We start from the raw sequence: 20,255 nt of genomic DNA, 5'->3' as shown, positions 1-20,255 counted from the left end.
TTGAACATAAGTTTTCTGGGTCAAAATTCTTGTTATAAGGCATTTCCTTCCCAAGAGCTATGCCAGAGTACATGAGGTAAAACAAGGTGGATATGCAGGGTATATGTCTCATCACTGAACATTTACCAGGCTCAAAGTCAGCATACCAAAAATTCCCTGATGCATCTGATAGTCATTTAACCTCTAAACCTTGCATTTTAATTTTCCTCATTATGACAATATTTTTCTTTTTCTTTTTTATTCTTTTTTTTTTTTTGATTTGTGGAATAAACTCCTCCTAAATTCCTATCTTTCTATTCAGAATTCCTTTCAGGTAGTACTAACTAACATTAGGCCTTGCAACTAGTTAATTTTTACTTGCATAGGTGGATTTTTATTAGAATCCTAATATAAATTAAAGCTTTGAGTAAAACCTTAAATCCTAATTGATCCTAATTGATTATCTTCTAGATTCTTGGTTACTTTCATTCTTGTGGTTCAAAGAATGCACATTTCAAATTTTATCCCATTTTGTTTCCCTTTTCCTTCACAAAGTCTTTCTCTTAAGATCTCAATTACTAGCACAGTTTTTCCTGAATTTAATAATTTAAGTACTTAATTATTTGGCACCATTCTTACACACACCAAATTCCTTTGTGCATCAGTATTTACCACTGTGGATGGAAATTAACTGTTTACCACACTTATTTCTCTTTTTCCTGGGTATAGAGGTAGGCTGTGTTTCCCAGTCACTCCCCCTGTTTAGTGCAACCATATGATAGAAGCCACTGAAATATGGTGGGAATGATGGGTGTCCCTTTCAAATCTGGCCTATAAAAGATCTCCCACATTATCCATAATATTTCCTGCCCACTGACTAGAAGTTAAGGACTCAGATGCCCTGAAAGATGGTGGGACCATGAGATGGAAGGAAATTGGGTCCCTAAATCAACACATGGAAGGCTCATTTTTGTGAACTTGCAGCTCTGAGTTGGTTCAACCCTTGCAGACACTAGCAAGGTAATGAACCAGAAATTGAATGTTACTTATTATTTATAAAGATTTCTAGAGATTCGTCTGTTACAGCAGCTGGCATTACCCTAATTTATATACCACTTAACTCTCCAGGATGCTTTCTACGATTTCATTGTTCCCTCCTCTGTAACCCTCTTCTTTTCCTAGTTGGAGCCACTTGACCTCAATTGAGAGGGATTTTGAAATACAAAGCAGTAAAATATTGCAATCACTTTCATTCCATGTAATTTTGACAACAAACCTGAAATGCAGTTACTGTTTATCCTTACTCTACAGATGAAGACAAGGAGGATCAAAAAGTTAAGTGTTTTTTTCAAAACTACATAGCTAATGAATGAAAGACCAGTATTCAAATACAATCTGATCTAGTGCCAAAGCTCAGGCTTTTTATATTATGTCATTTTTTTTTAAACATGTTCCAGAACCTCTAAAGTGTCTTTAATGTTATCACTACTCCAAAAATCTCTTTCTCAACCTACAATGAACACAAAACTTCTGGGAGACCATGTATGGCCTGTGGTGTCAGTAAGGCTTTTAAGGATTAAAGGATAATGAGATAAATATTTTAGGGAAAAATATTTCCCTAAACTTTATTAATAACTTCCCTTGCACAAAGTCCAGGAAGTCTGGTTATGCTGCTTTCTGCACTCCAGAGGGCTTGCTGGGATTCCACCATGGCACCTAGGCCAATGAGAACACTGTAAAACTTTTAAGCTTAAAAAGCAGAAATCAAGACAAAATTCTATTGATTTAAAAATAAGTTAAATATGGGGCACCTGGGTGGCTCAGTCGTTAAGCGTCTGCCTTCAGCTCAGGTCATGATCCCAGGGTCCTGGGATCGAGTCCCACATCAGGCTCCCTGCTCGGCGGGAAGCCCGCTTCTCCCTCTCCCGCTCCCCCTGCTTGTGTTCCTGCTCTTGCTGTCTCTCTCTGTCAAATAAATAAATAAAATCTTAAAAAAAAAGAAGTTAAATATTCTTCTTAAATGTGAGAACTCCATAAATCATGAGTTCCCAGGGGTGAGGTGACACATGACATCACAATCCACATCATCTTTATAGATAAGAGTAAAATATCTCTTTTTGTAGAATGCCACCATGTCAAAGCTAGCACCTTTCTTATGAGTCCCATCATTGCTCTCACCTTCCATTTGCCTTGTGATGCTCAGTGAGGATGCTGTTGTTATTCCTTTTGTAGTGAAAGAGCTAAATCATGGAATCTCAGCTAAGTTAATGATAGTTTGTTATTTTTTTCCATTTAAAATTAAATGACAAATGAATAGTTCTAAGATTTGGGCATTTACTGAGTTCCTATGTACCAGCTATAAATTTGATAAACATCATTTTATACTATCTTGACCTTTATTTAAATATTTGCTGATATCTATTTACCAAATACTATTCTTTGTGCATGCTGATATATAGCCAGAGGCTAGATGGACAATGTTCTTACTTTAGGATGCCTATAACAACCCTTTGAAAAAAGTATGTTTACCATTCTACTACAGATGATGATTGAGGATTACAACAGTTAAAAACCTAATCTAAGACTCCCAGAGCTGAATTTAAACATGCCATAATTCAAACTCATGATCATTTGATATAAAGTCAGTGATAAGCCTGTTACTCAGGATGTGGTTAAGGGCAAAATATGGGGGAAAATAGAAAATTTCATAACCTGATGGAAATAATAATCTGACTACTAAGACAGTACTTATGTTTTTTAAAAACTCAACAGACAGTATAGTTTAGGGAAAAAATGTACTGGTCAAATAATCATACATATGTTAGTACTTTTGTGCTGAAGTATAAGAAAAAGGGGGTCTGGAAGGTTTTCATGGAGAATTCCACTGGGTGTATATGCCTACAAAGATATGAAGAGAAAAATGACTGTCCAGGGGAGATAAAATACAGAAAGGGAGAAATTTATGTTTGAATCATAAGAAGTTAAGCATAAATAATGTAGGTGGTGTAAAAAAAAAAATGAGATGTAGGTGGGATCTATTAGGATATTGTATTGAAAGCCAGGAAAGGAATTTATATATTTTTTTAAAGATTTATTTATTTTAGAGAAAGAGAGAGCAAGCAAGTGGGGGGAGGGCAGAGAAAGAATCCTGAAGCACACTCCCCGCTGAGTACAGAGCTTGACGTGGGGCTCACTTCCAGGACCCTGAGATCATGACTTGAGCCAAAATCAAGAGTTGGCCACTTAACCAACTGAGCCACCCAGGTACCCCAGGAATTTGTACTTTTAAGGACAGTATTTGGAAGTCAGTGTATTAATGACTGCTCAAAAGCAAAGTATAAACAATTATCTTCAGGAGGGAGAGGCCAAGATATCAATAGAGGAGGCTCCTGATCTTTCTACCTCCCACAGATGCACCAAACATACAGCTACACATAGAGCAATTCTCTCTGAAAAAAATACAGCAATTAGCTGAGTGACTCCTACACGGTAAGAAAATACCTAGACGAAATGAGAGAAAAGGTTGACATCTTCTCCATAGACTCTACCTCTGACACAGTAGCATACAAGCAAGAGGCAATCTCCAATTCCAGGTTTCTCCCTGAGGAGTGAAGGGTTTGGATCACACATAGTGCCTCAACTTTTAACACTTCCATCCAAAGGATAGGTCCCCAAAACACCTAGTTCTGAAAGTCAAAAGGGTTTGTGTCCATGAGACCCACTGGACTATAGCAAACTTAACAAGCATGTGAATGAGCACTTGCTGTGGTTATCCCCCAGGGCTCAGCACAAAGAAAACAGGCAAAAACACCAGTCTTCCAATCTGTCCCTGAAAGGGGTTTGACTGCATATTTTATACACTGTTTTCTACTTATCTGCCTTCTAACTTAGCACACATCTAGGGACTTGCTGCAATTCATTCCAGAACCAAGGGGAGTTGATGAGCACTTCTACTACCTTCTCCCTCCCTTGAAGCTCACTTCAGTACTAAAACCAGCATCTCTCTAGAAGGGGCTTGTATACATGTATGGCACCACAGTTTTTGTGACTGCTACCCAAAGGATGGCCCCTGAATTGCCTGGCTCTGGTTCCAATGGGGTTTGCATTCACAAGTACAATAGGACTATAGAAAAACCAAGAAACAGTTTTTATTTTTATTTTTATTTTCTTTAAGATTTTATTTATTTATTTGTCAGAGACAGCGAGAGCAGGAACACAAGCAGGGGGAGTGGGAGAGGGAGAAGCAGGCTTCCTGCTGAGCAGGGAGCCCGATGTGGGACTCGATCCCAGGACTCTGGGATCATGACCTGAGCCGAAGGCAGACGCTTAACAACTGAGCAACCCAGGCACCCCAAGAAACAGTTTTTAAACAGGTGCAAGAGCACCCCCCAATGGCTATACACTTAGGCTTAGCACAGAGGGAACAGGCAAAAATTCCCATCTTCCAGTTTTTTCCTGCAAGAGGCTTAACTACATACTTTCTTAGCTGCTGCCTGAGAGTCTGGCTTCCAATCAGCCTGCATCTGGGTGCTGAGTGTGATCCTCCAGTTTGGGACATTGGTGGGTCTGTTTTCAAACACTTTCAACTACTGGAAGCCACTAAGAACAAATACGGTGGTTTGGACAATCACAAAGGTTTAAAAAACAACCAGTGCTTAGACCGGGCTGATTGCCAAGATTCATCTACACAAGACCAATCTGTCAAGACTGGGTGTTTTACCTAACGTGCAGAAACCAACACAGAGAGTCAAAGAAAGTGAAGAAACAGCGAAATATGTTCCAAGAAAAAGAACGACACAAATCTCCACAAACTGATCCCAGTGAAAAAAAAAGATAAGTGATTTACCCAATAGAGAATCAAAATTGTCATAAAGACATTCACCTCAGTTAATGAATGAAGAAAGTGAGAATTTTAACAGACATAGACAACAAAAAAATATACCAAAGAGAAATCATAGAGCTGAAGAACAGTTGAACTGAAAAACTTAATAGAGGGGGTCAACAACAGACTAGATCAAGTAGAAAAAAAGATTAGTGAACCTGAAGACAGGACAGTGGAATTAATCCAATCAGCAAAAATAAAATGAAATAAAATAAAATAAAAATTAAAAAGGAGTGAGGATAACTAAGGGATACCATCAAGCAGACCAATGTATACATTATAAGGGTCCCAGAAAAAAAGAGAGAAAGAAAAGGACAGGGAGCTTATTCAAAGAAATGACTGAAAACTTTCCCAACCTGGGAAAGAAACAGACATCCAGATCCAGAAATCCCAGAGAGTTGCAAAGAAAACAAATCCAAAGAGGCCCATAAGGAGATATATTGTAATTGCCAAAAGTTAAAGTTAAGGAAAGAATGTTAAAAGCAGCAAGAGAAAAACAACTTATTATGTACAAGGGAACCCCCAGTGAGACTATCAGTAGATTTTTCAGTAGGTATTTCAGAGTAAAAGGAATAGAATACCATATTCAAAGTGCTGGGGAAAAAAAATGCCACCCAAGAATACTCTATCTGGCAAAGATATTATTCAGAATTGAAAGATAGTTGTCCAGGGCGCCTGGGTGGCTCAGTCGTTAAGCGTCTGCCTTCGGCTCAGGTCATGATCCCAGGGTCCTGGGATCGAGTCCCACATCGGGCCTCCTGCTCAGCGGGAAACCTGCTTCTCCCTCTCCCACTCCCCCTGCTTGTGTTCCTGCTCTCGCTATCTCTCTCTCTGTCAAATAAATAAATAAAATCTTTAAAAAAAAAAAGAAAGATAGGTGTCCAGAGAGCAAAAGCTGAAGGGGTTAATCACCACTAGATTGGCTTTATAAGACATGTTAAAAAAAAAAAAGGCTTTAAGCTGAAAACAAAAGAATGTTAACTAGTAGCAGGAAACATATCAAAATATGTGAAACTTACTGGTAAAGGTAAGTATCTTTATTGAGTTCAGAATACTTTAATATTGTATTGGTGGTGGGAAAAACATTTGTGTCTCTAGCATAAAAATTAACTGAAAAAAGTATAAAAATATAAGTACAATAATTTGTTAATGGACACACTAAAAAGATGTAAATTGTGACATCAAAAACAAAATGTGGGGATGTTAAAATGCAGAACCTTTCTATGTATTTGGTGTTGTTATTAGCATAAAATAGATTATTGTTTTGTATAAGATGTTTTAGGTAAGCCTCATGGTAACCATAAACCAAAACCTATAGTAGATATGCAAAAGATAAGCAGAAGGGACCCCAAGCATACAAAACAGAAAATCATCAAATCACAAAAGAGAGCAACAAAGAAACAGGAATTGTAAAATGGCCAGAAAATAATTAACAAAATGGCAATAGTAAATCTATACCTATCAATAATTATTTTAAATGTAAATGGACTGAATTCTTCAATCAAAAGAGTGGCTCCAAATCAAATGCAAGTCAAAATTCAAATCAAAACCAAATGAAATATCATCTCACACCAGTCAGAATGGCTAGTATCAAAAAATACAAGAAATAACAGGTGTTGGCAAGGATGTGGAAAATAAGGAACCCTTGTGCACTGTTGGTGGGAATATAAATTGGTGCAACCATTTCAGAAAACAGTATGGAGTTTCCTCAAAAAAAATTAAAAATACAAATATCATATGATCTAGTAATTTACTTCTGGGTATTTACACAAAGAAAACAAAAACACTAATTTGAAAAGATATATGCACCCCAAGCTCACTGTAGCATTATTTACAATAGCCAAGATACAGAAGCAACCTAAGTGTCCATTGATAAATGAATGGATAAAAAGATGAGATTTTGCTGTTTGTAACAACATGGATGGACCTAGAGATGAAATAAATCAGATGAAGACAAATACATGCAATTTCACTTACACATGAAATCTAAACAAACAAACAAACAAAAAGAGTCATAAATACAGAGAACTGGTGGTTGCCAGGGGGGAGAAGGGGGGGATGGGCAAAATAGGCGAAAGGGATTAAGAGGTACAAGCTTTCAGTAATAAAATGAATAAGTCACAGATATGGAAAGTACGGCATAGGGTATATAGTTAATAATATTGTAAAATTGTTGTATGGTAACAGATGAGGACTATATTTATCATGGTGAGCACTGAATAATGTATAGAATTGTCTAATTACTATGTTTTACTCCTGAAATTAACATGGCATTGTATGTCAACTGTATTTTAATATTAAAAAATGGTTTAAATTATTATAATTGCTACAAGAATTTTGGAGAGTATATATAATAGGAGATAATGATAATAATCAAAATATATAAAAATGTCCATAGGTTTGTCTTAAGTGCTTTACTACTGATATTGAACTCTACAGAAATAATTAAAAAATAGGATAAAGCTACATGTGCCAAATGTTCATTGAAGCATTGTATATAATAGCAAAAAATATAGAACTAGGCTTGGTTTTCATAACATAAAGGTAAATTATGTTACATCAACTTAATGGAAAATTACTCAGCTATTAACATGAGCGGCTATGATAATCATTTATTTATTTATTTATTTATTTAAAGATTTTATTTATTTATTTGAGAGAGAGAGAATGAGAGAGAGCACATGAGAGTGGGGAGGGTCAGAGGGAGAAGCAGACTCCCTGCCAAGCAGGGAGCCCGATGCGGGACTCGATCCAGGGACTCCAGGATCATGACCTGAACCAAAGGCAGTCGCTTAACCAACTGAGCCACCCAGGCGCCCTATGATAATCATTTAGAAGCATGGGAAACTAGATTCTAAAAGTCAGTTAAAGCAGTGGATTATAAATTTGTATGGAATTGGGATTACAGCTAAGCAACATATTTGTTATTGTACAAAGGCATAAGTGAAATTTGCAAAAGTAAAGAGAGAGAGAGAAAAAACCTGAAAGGATTAAAAAACCAAACCAAACCAAGACCCAACTATATGCAGTCTACAAGAGACTTACTTAAGCTTTAGGAACACACATCAAAGTGGAGGGATGGAAAAAGACGGAAGCCAAAAAAAAAAAAAAAAATTAAAAAAAAGAAGGAGGAATTATATTTAGATAAAATAGACATTAAGCCAGATCTGTAACAATAGACAAAGTCATTATGTAACAATAAAGGGGTCAATTTAAGAGGATATCATAATTGTAAATATTTATGCACCCAACATTGGAACACCTAAGTATATAAAGCAAATATTAACAGATTTTAAGGGAGAAATAGCAATACAATAATAGTAGAGGAATTCAATATCCCATCTTCAACAAGTTACAACATTTTGATGGAAAATAAATATGGAAACACTGGACTTAAATTATACATTAGACCAGATGGATCTAATAGACATTTACAGAACATTCCATTCAACAGCAGCAGAATATACATTTTTCTCAAGCACACATGGAACATTATCTGGGATAGATCATATGTTAGTCCACAAAACAAATCTTAATAAAATGAAGGATAAAGATCATGCCATCATCTCAATACATGCAAAAAAGAATTTGACAAAATTCCACATCCTTTCATGATAAAAACTCTCCACAACCTGGGTATAGAAGGGACATACCTCAACATAATAAAAGCCATATATGACAAGTCCAGGGCTAACATCAAACTTAAAGGAAAAGCTTTCAGAGATCAGGAACAAGACAAGGATGCCTACTCTCTCCACTTTTATCCAAAATACTTGAAGTTAGCCAGAGAAATTGGTCAAGAAAAAGAAATAAAAGTAATCTAAATTTAAAGTAAAATTATCTCCATTTGCAGATGACATGATTTTACATATAGAAAAACCTAAAGATTCTACCAAAACAGTGTTAGAATAAACAAATTAAGTGAAATTGCAGGATACAAAATCAATACATAAGAGTTAGTTGTATTTATGCACACTAACAGGAAAGTATTGGAAAGAGAAATTAAGAAAACAATCCTGATTACAATAACAACAAAAAGAATAAAATACTTCAGACTATATTTAACCAAGGAGGCAAAAGATCTCTACACTGAAAACTATAAAACTCTGATGAAAGGAATTGAGGAAAATAGAAATAAATGTAAAGCGATTCCATATTCATAGATTGGAAGATCCGGTACTGTTAAAATGTCCATATTGCCCAAAGCAATCTACAGATTCAATGCAAACCCTGTCAAAAATACAACTGCATTTTTCACAGTTATAAAAATCCTAAAATTCATACATAATCACAGAAGACCCTAAATAGTCAAAACAATCTTAAGAAAGGAGAACAAAACTGGAGATATCATACTTCCTAATTTTAAGCTGTATTACAAACCTGCAGTAATCAAAATAGTGTGCTAATGGCATTAAAAAAAAAAAGACACATAGCCCATGGAATAAATTAGAGTTGATTAATTTTTGAAGGAGCCAAGAATATATAATGAAGACTAGTCTTTCCAATAAATAATGTTGAGATGTAAAGATTCAAAATACACAATACAAATTCAAAATAACTCATAGCAAAAAACAAACAACCCAGTTAAAATATGAGCAAAAGACCTGAAAAACATTTTTCCAAAGAAGAGATAGACATGGCTAACAAGGACATGAAGAAGTGCTCAACATCACTAATCAGCAGGGAAATGCAGTGAGATATAATACTGTAATGCAGTGATATCACAATGAGATATCATGACACATTTGTTAGGATGCCTATTATCAAGAAGAAAAGAGAGAATAAGTGCTGGGGAGGATGTGAAGAAAAGGAAATTCTTTTACACTCTTAATGGTAATATAAGCTGGTGTGGCCACTATGGAAAACAGTATAAAGTTCCCTTAGGAAAATAAAAATTGAACTTATTGTATGATCCAGCAATCCCACTTCTGGGTAATTATCTAGAGGAAATGAAATCATAATCTTGAAGAAATATTTGTACTTCCACAGTAACAAATGTTAACTATTATTATCACTAACCTTAATCAAGTCAAGACCTTGTTTTATCATTTTTTACTTATGAAGAGCTTACAGCTTCTGGTTCAACACAGTGACCATTTCCCTTTGTTCAGCCTCTTCTGATTTCAGTGCCAACCAGACTCTTTTCTCTAAGTGACTCTAGTCCAATCTCTCCTGCTTCTAATTTAGCCTTGCATTTCTTTATTAAGTCTTGGCTTTTGCCTTGTTCCCATAATCCAGATCCTTCTCAGAAACTGAGTCCTCTAATAGAAGAGAGAAGCATGACCTATTTGAACACTCGGAGCCTGTCTCTACTTCTCTGTCAATAGCCTTGGACATTGCATAGTTTCCCTCTCCCTCAAGGCCAAGGTCTCCCATTCTTTTATGGAAAAGGATTGATAACTATTCTAGTTTAGGAGAGTCACATGGTCTCTATCATAACTGCTCAACTCCGCCACTGTATCACAAATGCAGCCATGAAGAATACATGAATGAATGGGCTTGGTTACATTCCAATAAAACTTGATTTACAAAAAAAAAAAAGGTATGCAGGATTTGCTTATGTTCTTAGTTTTATTTCTGGACCTCTGCTCTAGGCCTCTGGCAGGCTCTTCTTCTTTTAGCTTAATTCTGTGGGACTCCAACAATCTCAAGGGTAACCCACCCAGGGCCAATAATTTTGCCAAAGGTGTGACATGGACCATAAGTCAGAAAAAAAGAAAATTTCATTTCTACCTTTTATATTTTTTTGCTATGAATCTCAAAAGCAACACTTAAAATGTATCTCCACCTTGTTTTTATCCATTCTTCATTAGTAAGTCAGGCTCCTGCTCCCAAGATAAGGATACGTAAGCAACATAACCACAAGCTGTCACTGGTGGTTAGAGACACCCCACAGGGAGTGTGCTGCACACTTGCAGAGTTGACTCAAGTTTGCCTTTCAATTTGGCAGCAGGTGGAGTATCAGGTTTCTCATCACCATAAAAATAATGTAATCCCCATCTCAAATTGGAAAAAGTCTCCCAGGAATAAACCTTGAATATGCTGCTGGTATTTCAGGAAAAGAGAAGCAGGTCTTAACTGAGAGAATTACTGACCTCTGGGGCTCTTCTTAAGAGTTAATAACAGAGCCAAGAAGTGCCCCTCCTCTAATCACTGCCAATCCTTATCTCTCTGTTTCGGTACCATGAATGTTAAACTGTTCAGAGACCATGCCCTATAGCTTAATCCTGCTTCTCTCTCTTATATATCCAACCACTTTCTCTTAGATGGATTGTTATTTTTAAACACATTTAAATTTCTCCCAAGTAATTCAAAAACCAAAACAAGCAAACATTTCATCTCTTTTTTCCATAACTTTTATTCCTTCTTAACTATCTATGCCAGTTGTCTCTACTTCATGCCACTTTCCCCTCAGCCCTTCAATCTGGTTTCTAGCCTCATCTTTCTACTAAATCAAGTGTTGTTAAAGAACATCACTGACATAATGATTGTTGAATTAAATGAGCATTTTTCTCTCCTCAGTTTTCTTGATTCTGAACAACATTTGATAAAGTTGACCTCTTCCTCCTCCTTAAAATACACTACTTCCTCGGCTTCCATGACAAATCTCTTCCGGAATTTCCTCTTCTCTCTGGCCACTTGCACGGCCCTGTTCAGTGCTGTATTTTCTCATCTTTACCACCACAGTGTCATGAAGTTCCTACTTCATGCTAAACACCAGGCAAATCTTAGAATATAATCAGGTATAAAAGAAAAGTCTAATCGTGATATGTTAAAGAAATGGTATGTAATAGTCCCAAGCCCCTTATTCCTTCCTGCATGGCAGTTATTAATAACAGTAGAATTGGGGTGCTGGGTGGCACAGTTGGTTGAACATCTGACTCTTGGTTTCAGCTCAGGCCCTGATCTCAGGGTCATGAAATCGAGCCCTGTGTCAGGCTCCATGCTCAGTGCAGAGTCTGCTTTAGATTCTCTCTCCTTCTCTACCTCACAGCCACGTTCTCTCTCTCTGTGTCTCTAAAATAAATAAATCTTAAAAAAAAAAAGCAGTAGCATCTTGTTTTAAAATTGAGTCTTTTTTTTCAATCATAGCAAATACTGGTATCAGTGGAGCTCAATGGGAACTTTACATTCACTTAATATTTACCTGATTCTTCCTTTACCTAAAGCTCAGTTCATCTGTCCCTCCAATTTCTGACACATTTACTGGGACAAGTTCCACAGTATACAGCTCCCTTCCCCTTATCATGACTTTATGACACTTAACTGACAATTGAAGAATAATTTTAAGTCAAAGACTTTCATGATTAAGTCATGCCAATGGCTTCGAGTGTACAGAGAAGAGGTCCAATGAGAGAATAGGATCTTATTAATACTGGAGGCAAAGGGGTCCACAGCCCTCAGAATATGGGCTGTGGGAGGGGTGGTTTTGTGGTGGTGGTTAGGACAGAAAAATACAATGCAAAGAAACCTAGAAACAACATATGAAATGATGCTAAAATTGAAATAAGTCCCAGAGAGAAAGGTAGAGTTAAGCTACAAAATTTTTCTACTCCATTATTTTTGCCTAACTCTTAGATTATTTTGAGAGCCATTAATTCAATCTTAACCCTAGAAAATATTCATTTTTTTCTCCAGAGATACAAATTTGGCCTTCATTTGAGGGTAATTGATTATCTAAAAATTTCACATCTTTAGGTCTCTACTGAATTGTCTCAAAATCATCCCATGGATCAAGAGTTATGAAATAGAAAAGACAAACAACTAGACAGCTTCAATGAGACCCATAACAATGCTCCAACCGGATGGTGGCATTTAAGATGGATGGCAAATGCCAAAGCTGAGGCCCTTCTGTAAGGATTTTGTGTTTCCCATTAGAGAAATAATGCAGCCTCCATCTAATTTGCAAGTTTAAAATTGCAAATCCAACTCTTGGGAGAAAATTGGGTAAATCACAAGTGAATATTGCTTAAGTTTCACATGAGTAAATATATTGTGGTTGTGTTGGTATTATTCAACACTCAGAGCCACAAAATACATTTTTTGTATCATTTTATTTGTAAAAGAATGGCACAATTATTTTCAGAATAATTAACTCCTCAGTTTAGTGACAATTATGTTCCATTATAATAATTAAAATCACACCCTGCTATTTGGATGAACTCAATAGAATAATGATTTCTTAGGGGAAGATTTAATCGGATCATTTTTTTTCTCCAGCATTAAAAATATCTGTAAATTATTTCAATTCATTGTATCACTGCTTGTGAATTTTTCTGCTGTCCTACGGAAAGAAATATCACAAACAAAATGGCAGTCTCAACCCACCCTTGAACCACCTGTGCATTATAATTGTTACTGGAGGTATGCCGGGGCTTGGCAAAATGCAGAGCTCATGGCTGGGCATAACAGCAGGGTTACAGATAGTGGGAGTACCTGAAATCAAGTGGGTTAAAGCAGGTGGTGAGCAGAATATTGATGTTTTAGGGGACTGGTCTATTGAAAGGAGAGCTCTAGTAAGTGAGTGAGAGAAGTGAGGAAAGGTCAATAGCTCTCTTGGGGATGAAGTTGACAAGAGCTTGAAAGAGTTTTAGGGCCCCAAGCAAATGGGCTGGAATTCAGGAAAGCACTCCTGCTTTAAGGATGAACTGAAGTATAAGGCAGAAAACCAAGAGGAAATGTGCTAGCCCAATATAAGTAGGTGTTAGGGAAGAGTTAAGACCTTTTGGGTATTTTGGTGTTTTATTTCACCCTGAAACATAACAGAGACTGGGATCATAGCAGTGCAGTGATCAACCCTACTTAGTGTATTGGTAGGTAATGCTACTGCTACATAGTTTGTCTCGATTTGAATTACTCATATACTGAATGCAGAGGGTAGGAAATTTGGATTGAGGCAGGTGTTGAGGGTCTTAATATGAAAAGCATAAACTTGGGGCATCAAGGCAAGAGTCAGAAGCAATAAACTTAGAAGTGCACTTAGGTAATGGTAGATTCTTTAGATAATGGTAGGTTACACGGTGGCCCTCTTTGTGTACCCTTGTCAGTGTGAATGACTTGGGAATAAGAGGCAGTTTGTAGCGAGACAGTTAGAAACCATTAGAGTAAGAGGTCTACAAAGTCAGGCCAGGTACCTAACATGGTCTGCCACATGGTAAGGGTTTAATGCATATTTGTTGAATAAAAATGGATTAATTAATAAAATGACTGCTAGTGAATTCTGTCAATTGTAGAATTCTCGGACTCTCTAAACAGAGGGGTGGGGTCAGGGTGTATGATTAATTGGCAGGTTCTTTATTATTTCCTGATTCTTTTTCTTACCACTTTATTGTGTTATAGTAAATGTATACCTCATGAGGCTCAAACTTTCTAGCTCCAACAGAGGCAGGGAAACATTATGAATTCTGGGGAAGAATAGCTTCTCCAAAGGCAATAAAACAAGAAGAGAATGTAAAAAGTCTTGTAAAGAGGATTAGAGTTTACTTAGGGGCTGGGGTGAGACAGCCAGTCGCTACAAGAATTCCTAACTACCCTGAAACAGGAAAGGACCTGAGAGGGTTAGTGTGCATCCTTCTTGAGACCCAGGTACCTTGAACCTGATTCCTCCACTCTGCCTTCTTGGTGCAACTGATCCCACTCTTAACCAAGGGACTCAGTAGTAACTCAGCCTAGGAAGGAGAAGGTGCCTGAAATTCTATAGAAAAAACTATATAACCTGCTGGTGGCTCAGTACTAGAATAAAATGACCAAAGATTTTATTTTTTTAACAATGTAGAGAGTCATGATTGTCAGTGTCTAGAGAGTCATCTGGTATTTGGAGGAAAGCTACATCCCAGAAGAAAAAATACTTCAAACAATTTGGACCACAGTCTCCTATACTGAGTGGCACAAAGTCTAACTGCTGTTGGATACAGGTAAGATTGTCTAAGGACACAGTGGCAAATCCTTTGCTGGTTCTTTGGAATTAGCACCACCTATGTCCCACAGCTCAGTTCATTCATAAACTTAAGCCAGATATGTCAAACTTATTTTTTAGCTATTCACCCTGTTTCCTTTTGCTCTGAACTTAAATTTTTCAATTCATACCATCACACTGAGCCCAGATATTTATTTCTAAACTTAATTCCTGTATCTGCATCAGGATCGTTCTCTTGGTGGATCTGACTCAGCCTAACTATGATTTTTGAGTCATTGGCTTTCTGTAGCATCACTAATACCTTCTTCCTCAATCATTGTATTGATTTTGTAAAACTTATTCTAGAATTATCTTTCCTACTGCACCACCTCTTACAGAGTAACATTACACTTAGCTATAAAGCTTGAGAACATAAAGCATGATTTCTCATCATTTTATTCCCAGTCATACACACAGTGATTAGTAGTCAGTACATACTGGTTGAATGAATGAATGACAAGATTATATCTGCCTTATTTTATTTATTTTTTATTTATTTATTTTTTTAAAAGATTTTATTTATTTATTTGAGAGAGAGAGAGCACATGAGAGGGGGGAGGGTCAGAGGGAGAAGCAGACTCCCCGCTGAGCAGGGAGCCGGATGCGGGACTCGATCCCGGGACTCCAGGACCATGACCTGAGCCGAAGGCAGTTGCTCAACCAACTGAGCCACCCAGGCGCCCTCTGCCTTATTTTAAACAAGAGTTTATAAGAGTTGTCTTTATAAAATGAAAGCTAGAATAGCTTTTCAAAGTTCTACATCCACTTTGCATCATTATCCTGGAGTTGTGGACATGTTTCTTGCCCTTCAATATCTTCCAATCTAGTGGGGAAAACAGACATACACATGGTATCTATTAGGGGCTGGTGAAGATTTATACAGATGCTGCAGGAAGATGAGGGAACAACTGTGCAATCTGTTAGGGTGAAGAAAAGGAAAGGATAGCTATTGTGATCTTTAAATATTGAGCAGTAAGTAAGCAAATGAAGAGGAATGGGGATTGATTTCTATGGGAGAAGTGGGTATGGAAAGATATAGAGCCTTTCTAACAGAGGGTTATTACAATAAAAGTCAAGAAGTATGATAGAGGACAATTACTTGCAATTTAAGTGTTACTGGAGCATGAAGTTTCAGGCAGAGAAAGACCTGAATGGGACTGGAGAGTTGGAAAGGACCAGATTACAGAGGGATTTGTACTCTGATAAGGATCCTAAATGTTTTTCTATGGGCAGTAAAGGAAGGACATAAGTAATTAGCAATTTAGAAACTCTGGAAGATATGCAAATGATTAGTTGAGATGGGCAACTCCCAAGGCAGGGAAACCAGTTAGAAAAACAAAGCAATAATCTAGAGGAGGGAGATAGGACAACTTGAACATGGTAAAAATAGATGTGAAAATGAAGTGTCTAAACTTGGTGCTTGAATGGCAAAGGGTCTGAAAGTTATACTGGAGTCAAGAATAATTCCCAGGTTACTAATTAGGCTGAACAGTTGGATGGTGGTGACACTAATTGAAAAAGAGCCTGAAAGAGAGGGAAAGTGAGGAAATCTGCTCTGAGCAAGGTGTCTGCAGAATATCCACATGAATCTGTGCACTAGGTAATGGACTTCATGAATTTGAAATTTGAGGAGAAACAGCTAACAATGTCAATTTGAAAATCACTAGCATATAGGTAGTCAAAACCATGAGGATATTATGAACTTGTTCAGGGAGAATGTCTGGAGAACACAGAATTGAGCACTGAATCAGGATGAATAACTATATTTAAGTAGTGGAATGGAAGAAAAGCCTATCAATTTAACCATTATCAGACTTGTCTTAGGTGACAACATAATATTTCCCCTACCACAAAGTCTGATGTTGGATACAGGTGCATCCCTACCACCTCTTAACTCTATAACCCACTGCAAACTGGCCTCTGCCTCCCCATACCCTTTTTGTTTTTTTTAATTAGACTTTTCATTTAGAGATACTTATAGATTCACTTGCAGGTGAATGAAATAATACAAAACTCTCCATGTGCTCTTTACCAAGTTACTCTTATTGGTAAAATCTTGCAAACTGTGACAGAAAGGATATTGGCATTGATACAGTCAAGATACAGAACATTGCCTTTACTACAAGGATTCCTCATGTCCTTTTGCAACCAAATCCTCTTTCCCTCAGCCTTCAACCCCTCCTTAACTCCTGTCAAGTACCAACAGGTTCTCCTTAGGATTTTATCATTTCAAGAATATTATGTAAATTGAATCACACAATACATAACCTTTGGGATTGGCTTATTTCACACAATGAAATTTTCTGGAGATTCATCCAGGTCATTATGAGTATCATTACTTCATTTCTTTTTATTGCAAAGTAGTACTCCATGGTATGGATGTAATAAGGTTGGTTTAACTAGTCACCTTTTGAGGGGCTTCCCCCCCCACCAGTAGAAATAAAGCTCCTGTAAATATATGTATACAGCTTTTTGTGTGAACATAGGTTTTAATTTTGAGGGATAAATGATCAGGAATGCAGTTGTGAAGTCCTGTGGTAGTTACATGTTTAGTTTTTTTGACTGCCACAGTGTTTTATTTTGTTTTGTTTGAGAGTATACAATTTTACACTCCCCTCAGCAATGCAGTATATGATCCAGTTTCTGTGAATCCTTGCTGGCATTTGGTGTTGTCACTATTCTTTATTTTAGGCATTCTGATAGACATATAGTGACACCTCATTGAGGTTTTCATTTCTGTTTCCCTTGTGCCTAATGATGTTGAGTAAATTTTCATGTGCTTAGGTGCCATCTGTAAATCCTGTTGGATAGAATTTATCTTCTTGTCTTTTGCTCAATTTCATAATCCCATTTTTTTTTACTGATAAGATTTGAGTTATAGGTTCTTGATATTCCTTCTTTGCTAGCTATGTGGTTTACAAATATTTTCTCCCACTCTAGTAGTTGTCTTTTTAATTCCTTAATAGAATCTGTCACAGAAAAGATTTTTAATTTTAATGAAGTCGAATTTATCAATTTTTCCTTTTATAGACCATGCTTATATGGTGTCAAGTCTATAAACTCTATACCAATATCTCAAAGATTTTGTTTTCCCCCTAAAGTTTCACAGCTTTAACTTTTTTTTTTAAGATTTTATTTATTTATTTGAGAGAGAGAGAGTGCACAAGAGTGGGGAGCAGGAGAGGGAGAAGCAGACTCCCTGCTGAGCAGGTAGCCCGATGCGGGACTCGAACCCGGGACTCCAGGATCATGACCTGAGCCGAAGGCAGTCGCTTAACCAACGGAGCCACCCAGGCGCCCCCTCACAGCTTTAACTTTTATATTTAAGTCCATAATACGTTTTTTTTTTTTTTACTTTATCATTATTTTTAATGTCCAGCATTTACAATACGAGGGCCAGAGCTTTCTCCCCAACTCAAGTTTATAAATTCTCAGTTGGCTTGTGAGGCCAATAGGGATACTTCTTCTTGTCTAATTTGGTTTCTGGGAAGACTTCATTCAGGTCCTCAATGGTCATCTGATCAAATGGAATTATGTTCCTCATCTTCTCCAGCTCTTTTTCATATTCCTCAATCCTGGCCTTTGAGAGAGACAAAAACTTGGCACAACTTTTCACATCTTCTTTTTCTTCAGCATCCACCTGAACAGTATATTTATCCTCTGGCACAGGAACCTTCAGGGCATTAAACTTCTCAAAGTCATCTACCAAACCAGCCTTCACCACATTGGCCTTGTAGTAAGCCCAGTCGATAGCAGGTGGTTTCTCAGGGAGAGTAGCCAACCTGGAGGTAAGTGACTCATTCCAGGATTTCAGGGAGTTAGCAATGGCCTTCTGGTTTCAGGGTATGATCTCCCCAAAAGCTACCCAGTCAATGGTTTTTAGAGCAAGTTTTCACACAGCCATCTTGAGATCCTTCATTGACCCCAGTGGCCCAGAGTCCACAGACCCATAATACATTTTTAATTAAATTTTATAGATTTGGGTCCTATTTTGTTATTTGTTTGGACTATCAATGTCCACTTGCTCCAGTACCACTTGTGAAAAGACTATCACTAGTTTTTGCCATTTTAGTTTTTGCACTTTTGTCAAATATCAGTTGGACATATTTGTATGGGTCTATTTCTGAGTTCTCTATTCTTTTCCATTGATCCATCTCTCTCTCTCTGCCAATTCCATGTATTCTTGATCATAATAGCTGTAAAGCAAGTTTTCAAATTGGGTAGACTTTGCTTTTCAAAATTATTTTAGCTGTAAGTTTTGTGGCCTTTCCGTATAAATTTTAAGATAATCTACTCTCTCTCTCCAGAAAGAAAGAGAAAGAGAGAAAGAGAGAGAGAGAGAAAGAGAAAAAGAGAGAGAGAGAGAAAAAGAGAGAAAGAGAAAGAGAGAAAGAAAGAAAGAGAGAAAGAGATAAAAAAAAGAAAAAAGAAAGAAAAAAAGAAAGAAGAGGAAACTTTCTGGAATTTTGATAGGAATTGTGTCAAATCAGTATTGGGGGAGAATTCACATATTTACTATGTTGATTTTCCCCAAACCATGAACATGGCATGTCTCTCCATTTATTTACACCGTCTTTGATTTTTTTCTTAAATCAGCTTTAGATAATTTTCAGCATACAAATCCTTTACAAGTGTTTTGTTTGCTTTTAGATTTATACCAAAGAATTTCATCTGGGGGGCTACTTTAAATGGTATTTTGAATTTTATTGTCCATATTTTTTTGCTAGTATGTAGAAATACGATTTTTTAAAAATCTGTTCCTTTTATCTTTTCTTTTTATTCTTTATCCTGCAACCCTGCTAAACTATAGATCGCTTGAGATTTTCTATGAAGACAAGTATGCCAACTGCATATGAGGACAGGCTTATTTCTTCCTTTCTGACCTGGATATCTTATTTCCTTTCCTTACTTACTGTATTAAAACTCTCAGCACTATATTAAATAAGAGTGGCGAAAGCAAAAATCTTCATCTTGTTCACTATCTTAGGGGAAAGCATTTAGTCATTCAGGAATAAGTATAACATTAGCTGTAGATATTTTGTAGATGCCCTTTATCAAGCTGAATTTCCCTCTATTTCTGCCAGGGTAGTATAATGAACAGGTAGTGAATTCTGTTAAATTCTTATTTTGCAACAATTGATATGAAATGTGATATTTATTCTTTAACTTGTTAATATAGTGGTTTGTACAGATTGATTTTTGAACATTTAGCCAGCCTTGCACCCTGCAACAAATATGACTTGATCATAGCTTTAAAATATTTTTTATATTGCTGGATTGTATTTTCTAATATATTTTGAAGAATTTCTGTGGGTGCCTGGGTGGCTCAGGTTGTTAAGCATCTGCCTTCGGCTCAGGTCATGATTCCAGGGTCCTGGGATTGAATCCCGCATCAGGCTCCCTGCTCGGAAGGGGGCCTGCTTTTTCCTCTCCCTCTGC

General features: G+C 36.9%; 1 pseudogene; it reads right to left on the bottom strand.

Moving 5' to 3' along the window:
* Positions 1-18,237: 18,237 nt before the first annotated feature.
* LOC110588848 lies at positions 18,238-18,720 on the bottom strand (annotated as a pseudogene).
* Between the last annotated feature and the right edge of the window lie 1,535 nt (positions 18,721-20,255).

This window comes from Neomonachus schauinslandi, chromosome 10 (assembly GCF_002201575.2).
Source record: "Neomonachus schauinslandi chromosome 10, ASM220157v2, whole genome shotgun sequence".
Lineage (NCBI taxonomy): Eukaryota > Metazoa > Chordata > Mammalia > Carnivora > Phocidae > Neomonachus > Neomonachus schauinslandi.
Note: the sequence above shows the minus strand (reverse complement) of the source record. Positions and strands in the feature narration are given on the sequence as shown.